Raw genomic sequence first — 20,864 nt, 5'->3', positions numbered from 1 at the left:
TTCAGATTTCCTTCAGCCACAGCAAATAGCAGTCACATCTGTACTCACAAAGAAAAATAAACTCATTGGCAGGGAAAGGTGCTGAATTCATTTGAATTCCTTTCAATAAAGATTTCCACTCAGTCTGATGACTTGCAAGTCCAAACATATTTAATAGATGAACACGAGTAAAATGTGATTGTTTGCCAGGGGGTCTTCTCAAAATAAATGTTTTGCATGAATATTTCTGACAGAAAAAGAACATGGAAGTAATTTGACACATGTAGGAAAAAAGGTTTCAACTTCTTAAAATTAAGATATATATATTAAAATTTATGAGAAATAGTGCTCTCCAGCATGGCTATATAACAAGTTTTTTTAGCTGGTTTAATGCTTTTGGGTGGAATAGATAGATTAGAAATATAATGTGAGTTTCTATATTTTCATCTTTTCATTTTGGTTCTGTTTTTTTATTTCCAGATAAGTTAAAGAACAACAAATGGGATAAACATGTAAATGGGCAAAAAAAGGCTTTATTAAAAGCCTAGTATTCCAGAAAGAGCATGATTAAAGCTTTTCTGTTTTGTATAAATGATGACCCAAATCATCTCAAGTTGGGCTTTGTAGTGAGTTGTGGGAAATGGAGTTTGGTAAAGGACAAAGCTTCCTGAGAGCCTGCAGATTACTAAAGATCTTTGAAAACTTGAAGTGTGTTTAAGCAGAGCTTTCCTGCTGCCTTTGATGTTGTAATTCCCGTCCCATTGAAGGGAGGGTTTACACTGGATTTGTTGTTCTACATAGTGAGTGTTTTTCATATTGATGAAAACATTAGCATTAATGGGAAGTAAGAATTGTACCAAAATCAAAATACCTGTACTCAATTGTAGGTAAAATAATAAACATTTTTTTTCAATGTAATTAAGGTGATGGTTCTGTGTAGACATAAATTAGGCAAAGTTTGTAAATAGAATGAATTTAATTCATTAGACTCCTTCAGCACACAATCTTCTATGCACAAAAAAGCTTTTCGTCTGTTCTGCTTGGGACAGACTAGAAAATTTATCTATTTTTTCCACCATATCAATTAATCTAGTAAAAACTATGGCATCCACTCCACAAGTCTTTAGTTACCTATGGAATAAAATAGTTTGTTTCAACATTTAAACTTGAAATCATCTAAACAATAAACAGGATGCAAATATTGAATCTTTAAAATCTCAGTTATGGCAAGTCCTTAAAATACAGCAGCTACTAAAGTATTTGTCTAGAGGAATTAGTTAAGCACTGGATAATTATGAATACATTAGGAATATTGTTTTCAACATTTTTGTTTTTCAGAATTTAATAGAATCTTCCAGATTTGCATATTTTGATGGGAGTAAATAAAAATGCACGTTTCAACAATGCGCAATGTGCAATTAAATGCATAAAATACACATTTGTAATAAAAACCTAGATCTCTGTGGGGATTAGCTGGGGCTAGTTGTAGATAATTAAATCTTTAGCCTGAGTTCATTTAAATATATGGAGGTTTTATAGAAATAGCGACACTTAAGAGATTCCTGTAAACAAATTTTCGTAAATGTTTAATTGTTTTCAGTATAAAGGCTTAAAAAATATTATTTGTTTCTAGAAAAACTGAGGCATGGATTAAAAAGAATCAAGGAGTTGAAGCTATTTTTGTGGGGACAGCCCTTTAAATAATAAATTAGTCCAAAATTTCATTCAAATTTCTATGCTACTCCTGTTATGTTTTACTGATACTCCTCATATCCCACTGCAGGGCACGGTCCTTAGACCTCTCAGTGGATTTATAAAAAATTAATAAAAAAATAAGTGGATTTTATGTATCACACATCAGCTGAGTAAAGTAACTGTAAAGTAAAATATGTTAAGCCATTCTGTAGACTTGTAACACAGAAATTTTATGAAAATTTAGGAAAATTCCACATTTGCAGTTACATTGTTCCTCTCCAGATGTTTTTTTAGATAGTAATTTAGTACCTGCTTACTTAAAAATGCAACTTCTGTAAATGTAAATGTCTCTGACCATCATGCAAAGCCCATACCATTCCCATTCTAGTTTCTGATAAAGTCAGCAGGAAGAGAGGAGAAAGAAAAAAATTGCTCCTTTTCTGTCTTTCTGAGAGTGTTCTCTAGAATGAACTTGGTACCAGGTTTTAGTTATTATGAAGGAAATTTATGTTCAGAACAGCACAGATGAAAAGATGTACAAAGTAGAGAGTTAGTGTTTAGTCTCTGTGTTCTAAAATTGATGGTTTATTTTAAAAAAAAAAAGCAAAAAAAGCTATAGTAATAGAGTCAGCTTACAGCAAAGTGTGCCTGCACATTACTTTGGGAAAAGTGAATCCAGATCCAGCCACAGCATTTCTTCAGAAGTTGCTCCCAAAAGGAAAAGTGGAATTCCTGACAGCAGCCTTCAGTCTAATGCCTGAATCTGGCTGGAGCAGTGCTCCAGGTGCATACCTGACAGTGGAATCCCAGAGCTGGATTTGAGTTTTCTTCAGGCCAGTGTTACACTAAATCAGGAGAATGAGCCTTTGATGATACTGTTTTCTTTTCCAAATAAAAAAAAATGCCTTTCTAACCTGTCCTTGGAATACTCCATGGCACAAACAAATCACTTATTTAATGCCATTCCAGTTTTCTGATAAAATGAAGCTCTGTAATCAACTCTGCTTTGGGGAAAAACTGACAGAGGCTGATGAAAACACACTGGGCTCTCAACAGACTGTCTTGGAACCTGCTCTACTCATCTGTGATGACGAATATCTTTTGTCACCACAGTGTATTGCTAATCTCTCAAATCAGTGCTTCCTGTGCAGTAAAGCTTCCATCACAGATCTAATCCTGCTCCTATTTAAGTCAGCAAGAAAAATAGAATAGGTTTGAGGCCAATATATGCAGAGAACTATAATCTCTGTAAATAAACAAACATTCTACTTGTAATCAATCACAGAGCAAGGAGCAGCAAATATTAGGGGGAAAAATACAGATCATTTGCTTCCATTACTATATTAAGCCAATTATTTTACTGGCTTAAGACTTTTAGTAGTAGTCTATTATAATAGTAGATAATACTGAAGTTGCAAGGACAGAAAATAGATTTTTGTCAATTGCAATGCTGCCTGTCCCTGAGGAATAGAATGTGGTAGAAAACCCTGCTGGAGTTTGTGTTCAATCCAATACCCACCCATAACTACCCACACTGTTTATTTATTTCTCTGATAACTTGGAACATCTATTTTGTTTTGACTCCTAAAATATAGAAGCCATTTCGTCTGTCTGGTGTTGACTGGGAGGCTGCAGTTGTGCATCAAATCATCTCAGTAAGAGAACATGATGAGTAATAGATGAAGCTACCCACTCAAAAAATAGCTCTTCAGAAAAGTTAATGAGTTAGAAAGTTGAATGGATTTTTTTTCAGCAATTTGCTGGTTCCCCTTTCATGTGTGTTTATGGGATTTTAACATTAAGCATGAAAAATAAAGTGTATGGCCATGTCTTGGTACCCAGTTCTTTGACAGTTTCATTATTCATAGGCACAGATTTCCCATTTGTAAATCACAGCAAAAATATCTAACGCAGGTATTTTATTTTTTCCAAAACTAGATTCTAGAGAAGTGTTGACATGGCTAATGATGACTATGCTTTCATTTCCAAAATGAGGAAAAACATGTTAATTCTGTGTACAGCAATAAGCTCTTTGATTTTTTAATCTTAGATGCTGAGATTTTGGGCTAAACATAAAGAATAATAGTCCCCTGCATAAGCTTGTCAGAATGCACATTCTTTCAAGTATATAAATGTGTAAAAGGGATATCTACATCTTATTTTCCTGCAAACGGGGGAAAAAATGGTGTGTAAGAAGATATAAAGCACAGTTTACAGGATGGGTAACTCAAGCCTTGGTGCTTTTTCCTTCTTACTTTAAAGTCTCATTTTATTTTTTTTTTCCTTCCCAATAAAGGCAAATGAGGCACTACTATTTAAATACCATTGCAGGAGCTGAATTGAAGTAATTTCAGTGCCTCTGAAATGCTGATGTGAGGTGGCAGAGCTATCAATAAAGTTGGCTGCACACAGTTTAATGGAGCAAAGGCAGCCTTGGACAGTAAGGAATAAAAAATTATGAAAGTACAAGGAAAAAAAAAAGGGGCCCAAGTGATAGAGCAGCACTAGCAACACAAGTGGGAATGAGGTGAATGCTGAGCCTTACAGATATTTGTGTGAAATATGGGATTTCTTTTCATATATGTTCTGTGGTTTGTAAAGAAGGCATGAAAGTAAATGAAGCAAAACAGTAAATGCGTATTTGAACATAAATGAACATTTCAATACATAATGGGCCTGCATCTCCCTCTTTGTAGGTAGATGAATTTTTGGCTTCCTCTGTAGAAAACAGTATTCAACCCAGAATGTCTGTACACCCCTCAGGATACAATAATTTAATTTATTCTTTAGTGCAATTTCATATTGTCTATCCTCAGTATCCCAGACAAGTTGTTTTAGACTGTTCAACATCTCACAACAGTTTATCCTCAGACTGTTGTGTTTCTTCTACCAATAATTGCACAAAATGTAACAGTTTAGAAAAACTTGTACTGGTTTCTTTTAGATCTTCTTCCACAAATCAAATAGATTTGTTGTATATTGAGAATTTACCTTCAAATACATACTTTTAAAGAAGGTTGGAAAAATGATTATCTGTTTGCAAATGCTGTAATTAGAAATAACAATCACAAGATCTTCTTTAAGTTCCAGTAGTTTGCCATATGTAAATTACCAAGAATTTCTCCTTTGACATCTTGAAGATTTCTTTCTTCTGTGACCTTAACATCTGTGACAGGTCTAATGAAATCCAAAATACAGCTTGATGGAAGAGAATAATTAAGAGACTGTTTTCACTCCATGATGCCTCAGAGGGGGATCATCATAAAATCTTTCATAGAAACTACTTATTGTAAGTAAAAAAATCAGTAAGATCGATTAGATTCAATCAATTAATTAGACTTAGAGAACAGATTGTTTTATAAGTTGTATTTGATCTGCACAAAGACATATTTTCTGTCAAATGACTCATAGGAGCACTATATTTAATTTAGCCTTACAGAAAGGGTTACTGACGTGTTATCCTTAGAATCATAATCAAAAAACCTCCTACAAGATAAGCAGTGTAGGTGATAGACTGCACAGCATTCTAAATAAATCACTGGGCCTCCATCAAGCATTCCAAGGATGCATCAGGATTGTTTTGGTAAGTAATCAGATAAATCATATTGGAAAACCTGAGTGGGGAAGAGGCTGTTTCAGGAATTTTCTCCTCACTGAACTTAAATATTGATATTTATGTGTGCATGGGGGTAGGAAGTGCCATGGTGGTGGATCACATTAAGTCACAGACATAAGTTTTATGTTCCGTTCTTAAATAAATAACAAGAAAAGCAGCAGTTTCTGCTATTTTAGATTGACACAGCTGTATATTCCTTGTTACTGTTGCTGTATTGAGGCAAGTAGTAGCTTCCTTTTAGGCAGTTAAACACTTTTTCTCCATAGATTCATGTTCAGGTTTAGGTAAATTACTTTGAAAAGTATTTATCTTCATATACAAGCTGAACAACACAACTGCAACCTTTTTTTTTAAATAATGGACATAAACAAAAAACTGGAAGAGCACTTGCTGAATCAGGCCCAAATAATGTCCCAGATAAAAACCCTTATAAAAACCCTAGCTGACTTGCTGTTGGTGCTGCTCTGGAATATATCTTTACAAGGTTTTTTCTTCCTGTATCACCTGTATTTCTCAAGAAGTACCATGTCTCTCTGTTAATATATGAGCCTTTTAGCTTAATGTCTTCTGTACCCTCTAGTGAATCAAGTGAGGAGCAGTCCTTCCTTTAGAAACACATTTGATTGGAGTTTATTCAGGGGATGATTCCTCTACCTACTCCAAGCAGCATTTCAGCCTTTGAAGCAGCACTTGTCCTTTTGTGAGACATCAGGGATACTCGAAGGCTTGTGGAGGAATCCTCCCCACAGCCATGGCTCATCCATCATCCCACCTCCTTCCTGACCCTGTGCTCTTCCATCTTTTCTGATGAGCTGCCCTCATGACTGACCTCTCCATTCTGTACCAACAGATGTGTTATCAAAAGTACATGATGAAAACGTTGTATTAAGGTAGGTCCTTTCACTGAGAGCACATCCAGCAACAGCCAGCAACAACATAGCTTGAGTGAAAAATCCCTGAAATCCATCTTTTCACTGTTGGGAAAAAAACAGTTTTGAGAGATGGCTGTTTTGTGGGATCTGTTGCTTTGGGCAAACATGCTGTTTCATGTAAAAAGGCAAAAATTTTCCTCATATTCTTTCATGGTGAACGTGGGCAGAGTCCTCATTACAGAAATTCCAGTGTTCTCCTAGACAAGCAGAAGCACAGTGATAAAATACATGTTTTCCACTCCCTAACCTCTGTTCTTATCCTGCCAACATTACAGGAGATATAAATAAAAGGCAAATGTGCATTAAACTGCTTTGCAGTGTTGATTTATAGAGACTTGTACTTCTCCTTCTGTAAACTGTCATCCTGCTTGATGCAAAATGGATGCAGGCTTTTTTCTTTTTCAAATTCTGTATCTTAGATGAAAGCTACTGGATATATTTTTAATTCAGAAAGTGCCTTTTTGAAGTCCTGTCTGTGTTTCTCTTTAATCTCTTTTTATGTTACTTTGTCTGATTTTTCTATTTAAAATGTAAGTCAAAGTGAGGCAGTGTACCTATTCTGTACTTTTACATGCTTCCAGCCCCTTCCCTACAGCTGTCTTTTCTGCTACACTGATGAAGAATTTTTTTTTTTTTTTTTTTTACCTGCCCACATTTCTGCTCTTTTTAATCCTTGAATGTGTCAGTATAACTCCTTTTTATCTTCAGAAATTCTGCTCTTGCCCAAATGCTGTCATGTACAGTAGGGCTCCTCTAAGTGTCTTCCCTTGGCTGGATAGAGATCTTTTTTTTCTTACATTCTTTCCTGTTCTTTAACCTGTTCTTTTCAATATTGCTGTTCGAGCTTGATAACTTACTGCTTTTAGCCTAAGTAATTAATCACGTTGGAGATTTAATTAAAACTTTCCTTCGAATGATATGAACTGTGTATATGAACTGTGTACAGATGTTACATATTTTGGTGGTTACACCTTCAGTAGTAGAGGATAAAAACTGTTGATGACCTTATCTTGCCTGCATGATCTAGATTTCAAACTGGAGCTGCTGTAGTTTCCATGATTTTTTCCTTTTCCCACAAAGTAAATTGAGCTTTCAATTTTTTTCATTCCATCTGGACAAATTTTCCTTTTGGTTTAGTAGCCATAAAATGTACCGTGTGGTGTAACTTTTTAATGCTCATTAAATATGTAAAATGGTACTGCCCCAAATAAAAATAAGTTTCACTGTACAATCTCATATTTAAATTATTATCTTTGCTTCACTAACCTTGAACTTAGCTTGAGCAGTTACTGCTGCCAGTGGGCAACGTTCCACCGCCATTATTAAATGAAAAAGTAATTTATTGAATGTTTCAGCACACATACCCAATGGGTTGAGCTCTGGAGCTCTGCAGTGAGAAGTTGCTCTATTGAAAACGTGATGAGCTTCTGAGCACCAAGATGTTTGCTGCTTCCTGCATTGAGGAATTTTGAAATTCAAGTTTGTGTGAGTCTTTCCACTGAAACTAAACATTAAAGGTAAATGCATATAAATATATGGATCTCTCTTCTCTTTTTGGAGCAGGCAGATTTAAAGAGAACATTTTAATTTTTCATATCTTTTATATATAAGATTCTACAGTAATTTAATTCTCTGAAAGCTAGAGTCACAACACTTATTAACACCCCAGCTGATGCTTGGTTTGGTTGCTGTAGAACTGGGAAATACAGACTGAGGATACAAATTCATTCCAGAGAAGACAATGTGGGCATAGTTTATTAAACAAAGCAGATTTGCTATCAACAGGCAAGCTTGATTCAGAGTGGAGGTTGTCTAAAAGCTGTGTTCTAGCAGGAGATGCTGATCCTGTGACGAAGTACACAGCCCAGACTTAAAAAGCTGAATGGAAATTAATGGCATAACAGCCCTGTCAGTGTTGGAATTGCAGCAGACTGATGTGGCCACAGTTTTATTCCTGTTATTGAACTATTATCTATGATATAGATGTCATATATAAAGACATATAATGAGTTTGTAATCAAAAGAGCAGCTGTCCAGAACAGAACATATTCGTTTGTTGTTTGCCTGGGAGAGTTCTTGGTGGGAGCATTGGAGAGATAAAAGACAATTTAATAACTACCCTCCTCCCTTGTCAAAAAATAGTGTTCAATTTCAGGTAACTGTGAATGTGTTGTGTACCTTGCCCTTCATGATATTTTCAACAGATGGACTTTCCTAGCATAGAAACAGAGGATTTAAAGAGTAATGAATCACAGAATCTCAGAATCATTTGGGTCAAAAGGACTTTTAGAGGTCCTCTGGTTCAACTTCTCTGCAGTGTTCAGGGGCATCTTCAGCTCAGTTGGCTCAGAGCTCTGTCCAAGTCTGACCTTAAAAGTTTCCAGGGATGGGACATCTACAACTTCTCTGGACATTTTCCTCCACGGTTTCAGTGCCTTCACTGTAAAAAATTTCATCCTCAGAACAAGCACCGTTGCATTTGCTTAAATATAAAGTAAATAACTGGGAAAAGTCCAGGAAAAGATCACCACTCCCCCATCACCCCAGACCCGTCACCACATATGCACCCATCCGGGGGAACAGCTAGATGTAACATCCAAGGAAATAACTGCTTCTCCTCTAGAAAAGGTTTTATTTTCTGGACAGAAATAATAAATAAATTTATTCATTCAACTCTAATAAGCTAAAGTAACTTTTAACTGTATTTTTTGTTGACTGTAATTATACTTCTGTGACTGACTAAGAAAATAAGGAAGTTTCTCAATAAAAAGCAAGGACCTAAGGTGGCTTAACACAAATTCTGACAGTATGTTAATGAAGATAAGAATGCATAGACTGGCCAGAGCCTTTTCTCTAAGGAAACTGGATTATTTTTATAATCCAGTTAAGAACTGTCTAGATGAACAAATGAGTGAATGAAATGAGTATTCAAGTAAACCCAGAATCTGTTTCCTTGTCCAGTTCTGAGTGATGCAGATATCTGGGAGTAGGATTGTCTCCCGTATCGTGTGTTCCTTGGAGAAGTGGGCTCTGTCAGTATGATGGATTTTTTTAATGCTCTGTTCTCCTGCTCCTTTCTCTTTGATTGCCCTTCAGTTTAAGGTTGTTGAAATAAATGTCCCTGTTTTGCCAACAACATAGGCTGAGCAAGTAGGGAATGCTTTGTCCATCTTAATAAACAAAGGACACATTAGGGGTGTGAAGTGCAGGCAAATTGCCAGTGTCTGGAAGTTACTGACATTACTTTGTGTGTGTACCCCAACTGTCCTCTTTTATTAGGTTAGCAGATTAAGCTCTGTGAAAAATTTCCAAGGTTGAAATAGTTTATTTGTGAAAATGATGTCAAATGCATTGTTTGGGCAGATACATCAGAGATCTAAAAACGTGACCATCAGCATAATCAGTTTGAAAGAGAAGGTGCAGCAAAAATATCTTTGTTTCCTCTTCCCACATTTACCTTGTTTGACTTGCTAATTTAATCATTGGTGCTAAAGCTAGGGCTCAGATATTCAGTAGAAGAGGGGAGTCTTTCCCACTGATGTTGTCAGTTAAAATTTCTGCCTGATTTGAATGTAAATCATGAAGAAATAACCAACCAGCCAACCAGGTAGGGGGTACTTCATCCTCCAGTGGGGAAGGGAACATGTTCTACTCATCAGGGGTATGAATTTAATTAAGAGCTGCTGCATTAAGAGTCCCTGTAACAAAGTTCTGGTTTTCACTGGCTACAAAGAGGATTTTACCACTACTTCATGCATGGTTTTATAATGTGACAATTATCTCAAGATAAAAACACTGTGGCATCCTTCCCACTTGGCTTATGGTTGACCTTCTTTGATTTGAGTTGCAGGCAAATTGATCTGTCTTGTTTACTCCAGAAAAAAAGTGCTTTTGAAGAGAGAATATAAGGTGTTGTATGACTGTAGGCAGCAGGCACTGCTGAGCAGCAGTGCCTGAACAAAGATATCTACATTAAATATTTCCTTACTTACTCTGAATATTTTCTTACTTACTCTGTTGCCAGTTCAGAGATGAAAATCATACACCACTTGGCTGGAGTGATTTGGTAATAAACATAATAAAGCCGTGAAGTTCTGAATTCATTATGTGGACCTGCATTAATTTTCTTATTCATCAGTGTAGGAAGGAGTACTTAAATGACCCTCACTGACTGCACTTAAGAATAATTTTTTTTTTTTGTAAAGAGAGGGATGTAGATGTTGGGAAGTGAATTACTTTCATGCAGGGAAATCATATTTTGCCTTAGACTGAGAGAATCAATAACTCACAATCCTTTTCTGTTCAGAAAGGCAAATATTACTGTTAGTCACTGAGTTATTATATCTTTCAAACTTCTGGAATTTTCTCAGGACTCAGATGTCATTTGTTAAATGTACTGGCCAGGATTTCTGATACAGTCAGATATGCAAAATATATTAAAGTCTTAAGGAGCTGGTGTAGAAAGAGGAGCCTGTGATCTTTCAACAGTGTTCAGTTCAAGTCTTCTCCAAATTTTCTTAGGAATCTCTCTTGGTTTTTCTTCCAAAATTGAAATGTGTAAACTGTAAATAGTTGAAATGTTTGATAACGTACACTGACCCTGTATCTAGAACCTGCAAGCACAGTGACCTTCCATACACCCAATACAAACCCAATTACTTTTTTCCAAGAATTTCCAAGAATTGACAGACATGCAGAGGAACTTACTAATGCATAACTTAGACCAGTTAGCATACAGTGCATGTGAAATAATGAATGGACTTTTTTTATTCATACTGTGATGATATACATTTTCTTGGTGCTCATCCTGTCACTAATTCAAAAACTTCATGCTAGGAAATGAATTTTAATTATACAATAACTCGTAAGATGGCAGTCATGTTATTGGTATCCTAGCTCTTCTTTTTCTCTTCTCTTTCCTCTCCCTACTAAAAAATAAAAAGAGAAAGAGAAAATTGTATAACACAATATATTTTATGTAAAAATGTATGTATTATGCTTAGACAGAACTTGCTATGTTATTTTTCTGCTTACTTATTCCATGTATTCATCTTAGTAGTAAAATATTAAATAATACATTCTTTCTGACATACTTGACTTCATTGTTTCACTGTTACTCCTATGGACTTTTATTTCAAATAATTATCAAAACTGTTTAACATGGGTAAATATTGTCCTAGTCTAGTAGCTAAATGGTATCCTTTGGGTAAAACATCATGGCTCCTGCCAGCTTTAAAGGTAAATTTAAAGGTTGATTTGTCTTCTGTGTCATCTTGGTAAAGGAGCCAAGGGAAGGGGCCTCAGCCTGGAGTTGCAGCTACCAGGATATTGCATAATCTTCATGGAGATGACATCCAAGTGCTCCCATTTAACAAATGCTGTGTCCTTATGATCCATGGCTGGCCCTACAGACAACAGATTCTGGGAATCACTGCTTTAAGGGCGAATTGCTGCCACAAGTGTTTGTTAGCTGTGTTCTCAGAACAAGTTCTGCTCTCAAAGCCTTGAGCTGCTAGGCACACTGAGGTCAGGATTAGGTCCACAGTTGTTCTTAGTTGCATCCAAAGTTTTGCCTTTCTGGTGCCTTTGCTAATCAAATGTGTATTTTTTGGTCTCCTGGCCTCTCATTGCCTGTGTTTGTGCTTTCCCAGTAAAGAAGCAGGAGTTGCCTGCTGACTTCGAGAAAATTCTTCACAAGAAGGTTCAATGTGGCTGCTTTAATCTGCTCCAGATACCTAATTACTGTTTTAAGTAACTGAACCTTAATTTGGATTGGTGTAATCTGGGTACTACTGCCAGTGAGCCCTGAAAATTCCTTATTTTCTAATAAAATATTGGAAATACAGAACTTCTAACTGTCTCTCTCTGTAGGCACTGAGATGAGCTTTGCTTTCTGTCACAAATCCAGTGCACACTCTTCCTATCTGATGAGCTTGGACTCCATAACCCTGCTCATGTATTTTCCAAACCTAATTTCTCTGCTTGTTTCATGTTTGAGTCTCACTGTTTGGAGAGTAGCTTGTTACCATGACACCTTATTTTGTACTTTCTAATTGGATCTGTAGTGATTTGTAAATGTTAATACTTCAGGTATCAACAGGCACATACTTCAGGGGGAGTATTACGTTACTAACAGAGGCAAGCTTTTCCAGAACTGTGGATTTATGAACATACAGAATAATAGTTGTTTTCCATTTGTAGCTTGCATTATTTGCCCAATCCTGGAACTCACGTGAGAGACTTGGCTGGTGAAAGAAACTACTGATTTTGTCAGGATTTCAACAAGAGCATATGTGATTTAGCACCATGGCAGTTGTACTGCTGTGAGGAGAGAAACCACACAGAAAGAGAAGGGGCTCATTTCCCCTGTCAAAAGTACAAAAGCCTCATGGAGCTACAGTTCCTACATGTTACCAGAAAGCTGAGAATTACAGAGGAGCAATGCAGGTTTTTTTTTAGTGTCAGTGCAGTGATACCTCCCCAATTTGTGGGTCTGATTTTCTGACCAGCTGCAGCTGGGGGACCCTATCAGGATCCTATTGCTGGCAGCTGGCAACACTGGAAAAACAGAAATGAGGGAACAAAGATGTGTGTTGAATTCAGGGAGAAGTTTTTTTATGTAGTGAGAGGTGCATTTAGAAACTAATTTTTGTAAGAGGAAAAACTGAGCTTTTATTCTTGGAGAATTTCTTCAGTCCTTATAATTCCAATGATTGTTGCTTAGATAATGTTGTGCTTGCAGGTATTTTTCTCCTAGGTTGTGTTCTAATTCTTCTGAGTGTGTAAGTAGCTTCCCACTCTGTTCTTCAAGATGCTTTTATGAATTTTAATCTCAGTTTAGTTATGTGACTCACTTGTGAGTCATGTGAGCATTTTGCTGGGTAAGCCTGGCTGAGGTCAGGTGCCTTCAGAATTTACGTGTTTTTATAACCTGTGAAGATACCTTAGCACCTAAATCCCTCCTGTCCTACTTCTGTTTTTATTAAGGCTGTAGTGGTATCTGTATTCTGCAGTTCAGTAGATCATCGAGTCTGGATCCATCCTGAATAAATTCCTAGTAAGGTTCAATCCTTGCTTCCTAGAGTTTACAATCTAGCTCTGGCATAATACTCCCATCTTGCCTCCATAGAGAAGATTTTTTCTCAATCACTTAGTGACTGGGAGCTAAAGAAACCCTTTTTTTACTGTGAAAGGCTGAGTTCCTGAAGCAATTGCTTTGACTGGAAGACTGTGTGAAGTTCAGGTAGGAGTAGTTGATCTATTGTGTGTGAATACAACAGGCAGTGTATCTGCTGCAGAAGTTCCTGAAATGATGTGAATGTCCCTATTTAATTAATGTCTTCTTATAATTTTGCCTGAGTAACTTGTTTTTCCTTGCTAGGAAGTTTGCCTTAGCTATTGTCAAAAGGCTTTTAGCTGGAATGGAAAATTCAGCCATGAATAAGTTAAAGGACACTGTTCTACCTAGTTTTTCCTGCAGTTTGAAGTTTTCTTGTGCAATTTAGCAACTTCCCTCCCTTCCTTATGTTGGTAGATTTTAATGTAAAAAAAAAAAGACTTGGTAAAAGCACCTCTGTACATATCTGCTGCCCTTCAAAAAATTTCCTCCAATGCCAGTTTCTCTGTTGTGAATGGGTACTTTCCAGCAATGCATTATTAAAATATTCTCTGTACAGGGTTAACTGAGGCAGGGTGCTTGCCTGTTTTAAGAGAGGGAAGGGGTAGAGATACTGAGTTTTGCATGTGGAAGAACTGAGATTGGCACATTGAGGAGCACTCACAGGTGTAGGATTGGGTACTGGAATGAAAAATCAATTCTTAAGCTTTTAATTATGTGTTTATGAAGCAAAGCGCTCGTGAAATTGGCTTTATCAGAGCGTTTCATGTAGGCTCTTTTGTTTTCTGAAAACTGTCTGAACTTCAGAATACTTGCAGAATTTTGACATGCCACAGCAGTAAGTGGTTTAGTTTTTCAAATCCCATCACAAGCTGTGTTCCCACCATTCTGAAGAAGCCCAGTTGGGGAAATTGGGAAAATACATCTTGTCTTGTGACCAGTATTTCAACAAGATGATTCTTTGTAAAGAAGTCATGTATTTCTCAAGCAGTGGTTGCTGCTGAGTGTTTTCTTTTTGATTTACTGACTGAAAATCCTTGACAGGGGTGTTGTAGTGATAGTTATTTGTCATGGTGGTAACTGAAAAATTATGTGTAGAAATTAATGTAAATTTTTTTTGTGCATCGTTATAACACTTGGCTGGCTCAAGTAAATAAATAATATGTGGATATTTGGCAGAAAATGATGCAGGTAATCTAAATCCCACTCCAGTCCAGAAGTGTGTCAGTAGAGATGTTTAAGAACTAGAATTTAAAGCCAGTGGGAAGGTTGAATAGTTGATCTACTCAGCATGTTAAAATCCTATAAAGGGTGAAAGGACTGAGCAGTGAATATTTTCACATAAAAAAAGTTGCCAGAAATATGTAGTGAAAAACTCTTTCCATTTATGTGTTTTAAATATTTAAGTGAGTCTGCATATTAACGTAATTTCCATAGTGGAAAAAGCATTTCCAAATTAAAATTATTTTTCATGTTCCTCTAATTTAGTTTTGTTAAAATCAACCTAAATTTGAATTTAGAGTTTGAATTGAATAATATTTTCTGAAAGTTACTTTTTTTGGTTAAGAAATTTGTTTTGTCCTCTTTCTACCTTTATTTTAACACATACAGTCCTAACAGCTCCTTCTGGTAATGTCCCAGTAATTATGGGACAAGTTTCTGAGCAAAACTTGACACCAAAAAATAAAAAGCCTGAAACAAAACACTTCTCCTTATACAGTTACAGGGTAAAATGACATCAGAGATAGCTATCTTTGCCTGTGTCTCAATTTTTCTTACAGTTCAAGTAGGGATCTTGTTTTCTTAGAATTCTAGTTTGGTTTTTATTTCCCTAGGGATGACTTCTGTGTGTTATAATGACATTTAGCACAATGAATAAAACTGAATTTTTTTTTATATCAACTTTTTTTTTTATTTGAAACGTGAGTAGCCACTTATTATTCTATTTAGTCTGCATGCATAAGAGTATAGGAAACTTCCTTAAGGTTAAAGCAAAAGCCTAAAGAAGTTGGGTGAGATACAAAACCTCCAAAACTTAAATTTTGAAGACTTGCAGTGTTCAAGGGGACTCTGTATTCAATACTGTGAATTATTTACTCTTTAACGCCACTGGGTTCTCAGTAATACTATTAAAAGATATTCCCAATGACTTGACTCTGGGATGCACTGCCAGAAAAAAAATTAGGAAATTTAATTTGGAAATACTGTTTTTTTTTGTAAAATAGGCAACAGCTTATGAATCCCCTGAAGGATTGCTTGAAGGAATGACTTATCCTTTATTTACATGCTCATCTGGAATTTCACATTTGGTCCATGTTTATATGAAGGCTTGATGAGTCAAATCTAAAAAGCACATTTTGGGGAAAATTTTTGTGCTGTTGAAGTTATGAAAAAAATAGCATTTACTCTCTTGGTGTGAGGATGTGTTATTTCATCTAGAATTTTAGGGAGCTGCATCCTATTACAGAAAATGTGTTTCAAATAAACATCAACAGATAGATTTAATATCAGACTAATAAGACAAGAAATAACTTCCTAGATATTTCTGACAGTGAAAATTGGCTCAGCATTGAGTTTAAAACTTTCTAGTCAGTACTTTACATTTTTTTACTGATAAACATACACTCAGTATTGTGACTGAATCCCTGTGAAGCTAAGTGTTTAGTGTTTTATTTTCTGCCTAAATGTGTTGTCTAGGATACTTCTCCACAGAGGGTTTTCTGCTATTTTACTACAAAATTACAGTGAGTTCTGAACATTAACTTATTCTGTGTTTGACTTCAATATTGTTTAGAAATTCTAAATATGAAAACTAACTTGGAACTGGACCCCAAAAGGCAGCTAGTGTTAAAATTGGCTTGTTGCATTTCTGTGTTTGCATTTGGGTGGCTTGCAGGAGCTAAATCTTCTCTGTTCAGCAGCTAAATAGCAAAGGCCCTTGTTTGGCAGCTACAGCCATGTAAATGTTCCTGGTATGGATTTTGATGCTCTCTTACCACCTCCTGAAAAGTTTCTGTGTTGTCAGCTTCTCAAACAACTTTTATCTGCTAAACCTCATCAGCTACTCTAATACAGGATCTCACCTCTCTGTTCATTAATGATTGGGATGGGGATTTGAGGCAGCAGTTCCTGTTAGCAGTTGTCACCAATTTCAATGAGGGTTGCATGCTCTGGTGGCTGTGACTTCCCAAAACTCCAGCACTAAGTCTCTGTTGGGTTGTGCCCTGCCCGCCTTGGGCTCCAAGCTGCAGTTTAATGTTCAGATCCATTCACTGCAGAACATGAGGCTGCCCCAACACCACCCTGTCAACCCTGCTAAAGCTTTCTGTTGTAGTAAAAAATTTAAACATGGAATACTTGAGCTGCCGTTTATGGATGAGCCATTTAGGGTTTATTGAGTTTAAGTAATAAAGGATTCATAGCTTAATAAATTTCCATTTTCCTTACACTTTACAGTATGACATAAAGACAAGCTTGGAAGATGTACTGAACTACTCAAATCAATTCGGATTAAATATAACAGAGTGATTCATCGATTCACAATGTCAGTTTCTTACCACCCAATAAACTTTAATTTGCTTTTCTGTTGTTTTGTCTGCAAATGATCAATATTGAGAATATCAGGGCAGCTGTAGGGCTTAGAAGATAGGTATTTCCTTAAGGGATTCAGACCTTTTTGTGTAGTTTTCTTGTCATATTGTTCATTAACCATTTGATTTGGTACATCTATTTAATACCTATAATTAGCAATTAAGTATGTGTAATGACTTCTAAAGACACCTGGAGAACTCTTGAGCTCTTTTGGGAGCCTGCTGTTGAAAACAAGTAATAAATTAGGGAAGAGGGGCCCAAAACAATATCAAAGCATCCTTTATGTGCTAGGGACGTTTGTGAAGTACTGTGCTAGGCATGAGATGTTGCTGCAAAGGGATGGCTCTTTTAGGTCTTTGTCACCGGAGTTGTCTCCAGTGGGGCTGTTTGTAAAGAGATCAACTTCTTGAAAAGAATTTTGAGATAGGAGATGACTGAGCATAAAAAAGTTGAAGGATTCAGTGTCTATTCAGTACAGTTGTGTTTGTGTATTGCTTTAAACCTGCCTACATTTGATTCTCAATGATTTATTGGAGTCAAACTCTGGGGATGTTTGTGTACCACAAATACACCCCTTTCTTGTAAGGAATGTTTCTTAGCTCATTTGTATTTCTGTTAAATATAGCTCTATATTTGGTCTATTAGGATATTATGTGGTGTGTAGCTTTCTGATTGTCTTTAAAATAAGAACTAGCTTTCTGTGTTGTTGTGTCCTGTTATGACTTGGTTTCTCCCAAATGAGCCAACATGTACTTCCAAATTTCTTGTGTTTTTTTTATTATGGAGAAGTGTTTTACTAATTATGCCAACTGATGTTCAAAAGATCTTTAAAAAAATAGTGAATAGGAAAAGATTGTAAACAGAAAAATACAAAATATTACAAAATGATGCAAAACTATTGTAAACGGAGGATTATCTTGAAGCACTTTTTTTAAACACTGGCCTTTCTGGTGTCTTGACTATGAACATTGATTTAAAATATTTTACTGTAAAATAATGAAAATTAATGTAGACCTCTAAGACAGTACTTACTAATTATTTCTTAGACATGTTGATTCTAAATGTGCAGCTATCTTAGTAAAATTACAAAGAATTCTGTAGAAAGTTGGAATGTAAAGATATAAGATGCTGCATTAGTATGTTGCTTCAGCACTAATCACACATTAATTACTATTGCTATTTCATCTGTTTCAGGAAAACTAGATTTTAAAAATAAAACTGCAGCTTTATCAATATTCAACAGTGTAGTAACTACAGGAATGAAAAATCCTAGTTGAATATTTACCTCTTAAATTTGGCCTCTAAGAGAAGGCTTTTTGATGATGGATACCTTAATGCAAGCATTTGAACTGTAGTTCTTTGGTAAAATAATGTTAAAAAGTTACTTTGTTTTTAACCTTTCTGAAAAAAATTATAATCCAAAATAAAGTCTCAACTAGGGAGGTTATTTTTTCCCAAGAAACTGGAAAATTGATTTATTGCTAATAAAAGCCATGGGAAGGGCTTCCTAGTAAGGAGGAAAGAGTGCCATCTAAAATTTCTCCTGCATATACTTTTAATTACACTTGTTTCATGGTATTTGAGTTTTGAATTTTCTCATGATGGAATTTCAAAAAGTCAAGTGATCTTTCAACACACATAACTTGAGAATACTTTTTTTTTACTAGTCTCTCTTGTTAATTACATTGCCTTTATTTATTATGCGTGCCACAGATCTCAGTATATTCTTATTTCTCCTGTACAGGGTAAATATTTGTATTTCCCCTGAAAAACTACTACAGAAAGCAAGAGTGCAATAAAAGATTGGATTTTGCTGTTCCTGTGTGATGTACTGAGGATCAACAGTCAGGCACTGTAAGTCCATTCCCTGGTGGATATGGCAGAGTGCAAAAGCAGCACTGCTTGACTTTTAGTGTGATTCCCCACTCCTCCCTGGTGCAATTTAACTGGATGTTGATACAGGTTGTTAGGGATGTTACACAGCTGATGAGACAAAAGTAGGATTTTTATTCTTGCTTATCACAAAACATCAGCTATGGATGTGTATTTAATATTCACTACAGGGGGACAAAGCAGGCTCTTCAGGTCCTAAGAGGTAATGGCAGCATAGGAGATACCAGTAAATTAAACATGCCAGGGGACGTTTATTGGAATAACTTGCAGCTATTTTGGAGTGTCTTGGCCTCTGGAAGAGGGTCACTGTGTGCATGCTGCATATTAAAAAGGGCCTGTGGAAAGGTTTGATTTTTAACTCTGAAAACTGTGCCTGGTAGCTACCTGGGGAATTGTTCATACCACAGAATATCTTGCATGGGAAGGGAGCCACAAGGGTCATTGAGTCCAGCTCCTGGCCCTGCACAGGACACCCCAGGAATCATACCCTCTGCCTGAGGACATTGTCCAAACACTGCTTGAACTCTGCCAGGCTGGTGCAAAAATTGCAAGGGACCATTCCCTCACTATGTAATAGTGCAACAGAACATTGTCTAACAGACTATTAATAGAAAATAATGGCTCCATCATATGCCAGTGCCTGGCCTTTTTCCTGGAGACTTCATTTACCCACTTACTGGCTTTCTTGGGTAAAGAAATTATGAACTGCCTTTTAAGCTGATTTGAAGAAGCTGATTGTATTTCTGATTGATCAGGGGAAAATTTGCTGTTCTGGAAGATCCATGAAGCAGGTTAGACATTTAGTAGCCCAGCTGAAAGGCACCAAGAAAAGGTGCTGAAGCAATGATGTGTAAGGACTGGAGTGGGGCTCCTCTCTGCCTGGAGAGGAAAAGGCTCAGGGGATCCAGTGACCATGGGCCTGTGACAGTGGAATTAATTAATTGCATGGCAGTTTTTCACTGTCAAACTCTAAATCAGGTGTCAAAGGGAGGTAGCTGATGCCCATCCCCAGGGATGAGCTGAGAGAGGCCCCAGACACACTCTTCTGTATTTGCTGTATATTTGCTTTTATATCTGCTGGGTAGGTAAGGTGGTAGTAGACACCTTCCAGATGTCCATTTTTTTCCTTCCCTTCTATCTCCACCTAGCCACTGCTTTTCTGCATCATGGTGAATTTCCTAAAAAAGTAGAAACGCTGTTACTCAGTCTACTCTGGTAGGTTGTGGAGAGGGGATAATTGTATTACATTAAAAAGTACTGCTTACTGTGATAAATAAACTGTTTTGAGACTTCCTGAACTCATGCTGAGTAAAGCCTTTTAGTCAAGCAAAAAAGGCACTTTCAATCTGTAAAACTAGATATCGTTATATATACTCCATTCTTGTCTGTAGGCTCACATGTGTGCAAAGCTGGATCCCAGTGTATTAAACTGAAAATTAGGGGGAAACATGTTTTGCAACCTTCTTGTTTTGGAGTACTAACTCTGGATTTTGAGTAACAAGATGATAGCAGCTCAATTTTAGAATGAGGGAAAGGTGTTTCTGTAGCTTTGACAGTGTTTTATGAGCTGTTTGTTTGTGGTTGTGGTTATTTAAGTGTGAAGAAATCAATCACAAGGTACTGCTAATTGCACCTTTTTAAAACTTCATTGCATTTATAAAGTGCAACTTGAAATACCTTCTGCCATTAATACCAAAATAAAATTAGTTAGCTAAAATTAGATTTCTCTGAAGCCCTATCAGATGTAGAGTATACCACATGCGTTTCTTCAGGGGTGTCTTTACTCAAATATTTGATCTTTCAGTTCCTCAGTGTCAAACAGAAGGGGTTTGTTTCATTCTTTTTTTAACTTGTTTTGAGCAAGTTTGCTTTTAAATCATAAGCTTCACTCTCATGTTTTATCACCAACATGTTTACTTTCAGAATGCTACTAGAATAAACCCTCATTTAGTTATAAACAGTAATTATTCTGTAATTCCTTAGCAAATAACATAAACTCCTAAAAAGCACTGGAGGTTTTTTTGTGAGGGATGTCCAGATG

At 36.3% G+C, this 20,864-nt stretch overlaps 1 protein-coding gene across 2 annotated transcripts in view; it reads left to right on the top strand.

Annotated features, from left to right (window-relative positions):
• The window catches only part of EPHA6 (EPH receptor A6), a 372,812-nt gene that overhangs the window by 48,222 nt on the left and 303,726 nt on the right, over positions 1-20,864 (top strand). The gene's annotated exons all lie outside the window — the stretch shown is intronic.

Source organism: Poecile atricapillus, chromosome 1, assembly GCF_030490865.1.
Source record: "Poecile atricapillus isolate bPoeAtr1 chromosome 1, bPoeAtr1.hap1, whole genome shotgun sequence".
Taxonomy (NCBI): domain Eukaryota; kingdom Metazoa; phylum Chordata; class Aves; order Passeriformes; family Paridae; genus Poecile; species Poecile atricapillus.
This window is presented reverse-complemented; position numbering and strand designations above follow the sequence as displayed.